This window comes from Carlito syrichta, unplaced genomic scaffold, assembly GCF_000164805.1.
Source record: "Carlito syrichta isolate Samal-C Ts95f unplaced genomic scaffold, Tarsius_syrichta-2.0.1 Scaffold289266, whole genome shotgun sequence".
Classification (NCBI taxonomy): domain Eukaryota; kingdom Metazoa; phylum Chordata; class Mammalia; order Primates; family Tarsiidae; genus Carlito; species Carlito syrichta.
Genome location: NW_007233362.1, coordinates 19359 through 22169, shown reverse-complemented (window position 1 = coordinate 22169; position 2811 = coordinate 19359).

The following is a 2811-nucleotide window of genomic DNA, read 5'->3' as shown; positions in this document are numbered from 1 at the left end:
ATTAGGGAGAATTACTCTAGTTCCCCAACTCCCCCTCCCAGGCGTTCGCTTCCACAACTCCTTCCATCATTGTGTAATGTCTAACTCTTATGATAAATATCTTATTCCCAAAACACACAAAGGGGCTCTGATTCCTAGGCTAAGTGTGAGTGAAGCGGTAGGGTGGGAAGAAGCACAGCTAATTTTAGAATAGGCAGGTGAGCTGGAAAGAAGAGTAGCCAGTGTTGAGAAGTGCGCAGAAACATGTTTCCAGCCACCATGGAGTAGGAGCGAATTAGGGAGAGCCTTGTATGAAGCAGTAGAAATCTGATTTGGTGTCACAGGCAAACCAGAAGCTGCTATTGGCCTCTTAACAAGGGAGATGAAAAGTCAGGATCTGTAAAGTTGTTGACCAATGAATTTCTCTTCCTTATTGGAAAAACTGGTGAAATGTATGATAAAAAGTTAATCAAGCATATTAACAAAAATCCTTGACTTTCTGAAGGGAAATACCAGAAAAACTTAAGGGGTTAAATAGAGATGTACATTTTATTTTATTATTTTTTGAGTTGGAGTCTCACGTCATCACCCAGGCTAGAGTGCAGTGGCACACTCACGACCACTCAAGCATCAACCTGCTGGGCTCCGGCGGTCCTTCCGCCTCAGCCTTCCAAGTAATTGGAACTACAGGCACACACTCCCACACCCGGCTAATTTATTTTATTATAGAGGCGAAGTCTCACCATGTTTTCCAGGCTGGTCTTGAACCCATGGGCTCAGGCAATTCTCTTATCTTGGCCTCCAAAAGTGCTGGGATTACAGGTTGAGCCACCGTGCCCGGCCGATATGTAAATTTTATAAAAGTTCTCACTTATTTAAGTTAAGAAACAAGTCTTTTTTCATACAGAATGTAAGCTCTTAGAAATGTGAAGGCAAGGATTGATAGATGAGCAATTTTTTTTTCCATAAAGAAAAATGGAAAAGCTGGTTTTCTTAGGAATACATGCTAAAACTAGCTACTTTTCATTTCGGTTAAATAATAAGTACTACATTTGCACAGATAGGACATTATAGCAATGTTTCTTAAGTGTAATCACAGTGTGTCCTATGAGAATCTGTTTTTAAAAAGAGAGTATGTGGGGAAAAGCTATGTGCTATATTCCACTTGAGAAATTCACAATGCACAAGATATATTAGTGTATAAAGGACTCTGATAAGATGTGCAGTACAGAAACCTGTTAATTTTATCTAACCTAGTGTATGCCTTTTTTGAATTTTAAAATGTCCACCTTATTCCATAAAACACTTAACCAAATGTCCTTTACATCTGAGGAAGAGATGGCCCGTGAAACTGATCCATGGTCAAACATTGACTGGAGGAAACATAAGTCTGATTTTACACACTTCAAGGCATCACGAGACAAGTGTATCGCAATGCAGAAATTTGGGTATCATGAGTACATTTTACATAAGATAAAGGGAAACTTTTATTAAACTTCAGAAAATAGCAAAATCAACTGCCCCTTAAAATATGGACATGCAATTATTACAAAGGCATAGCAAGTGGGTTATAGTGTATAATTTCATTTTATGTTACTCTTGTATTACACGGGGCATAATATTTCCCCAAGGCTTTCAGTGGGCTACAATCAATGATTAGCATCACACAATGATTGTCTACTCTCTCAATAGCCATCATCAGACAAATTGGATACTAATCTGCATAGAAACATGCTCAAGTTTTAGACTTGGATTTGTGTGCTTTAATTCATTGCCCTTTCTAGTATATTAGAAAATGATATGTCATTTAGTCTGTCAAAAGAAGCATGTGCATTCTGGCAGGAACATGTTTTTGCTGTTACATGGTAAAGTGGATATCAGAACTATAAAGGCAGGAAATAAGTTGTTAACTTAAAAGGCAGTAAATAAAGAGTGAACTACAAAACTCTGTTGTGACAGATCCCCTGACCTCTATAACATATACAGGAGGGCTGTCCTAAACAAGTGAAACAAAGTAAATAGGCCACCACAGAAAGAGCTGGCAAGGGGTTAGGTCCTTCCATATATACTACCTTAATTGGTCTTTACAATAGTCCTGTGACTATGTTACAGCAACTGCAGCAACTCACTGGCAACAGGAATGAATGCACTCAGAACAGGCACCAGAGACTGAGAGGAGAATCAAAAGTGTTTATTCTGGAAGTATAAGTGGAGTAACCTCCCAAAACCTGAGCTCCGACCCTCAGTTTCAAGCTGCTTTTATAGAGCTTTTTGGTTACAACATACAAGGGTTTGTCATTGGTGGGTTCATAATTTTAAATTTAGGAGCGGGAACAGTTACTTCTACAACAAGCATTGAAACAGACATTTTTATGGACATTTTCATGTGAGGTGTAATAAAGCGTATTTACAGAAAAAGAGATTGCAGTTAAGGAAAATGGCATGTAGCTGCTTACTTACAGCGTATTTACAGAAGTAGAGATGGCATGCAGTTGCTTACTTAAGACCCTCGAGATCAGCTTTTCTGCTTAATTCCTGTTTTTTCTATCTCAAATATACTATTATTTTGAAATTGGAAATTGAGTATGCAAGAATAGAAATAATTTTCTTAGGATCACACAGCTAGCAAAGGTTTTTTTTTTTTTTTTTTTTTTTTTCCCAGTTTGTAGTAAAAGTTTGGGTTCTGGCCAGGCGTGGTGGTTCAAACCAAGATGTATTGCCTGAGCCCAGGGGTTCAACACCAGCCTGGGTAACTTGGTGAGACCTCATCTCTACAATAAACAAACAAACAAACAAACAAATAAATAAAAAAGCCAATGTGGTGTGTGCTTA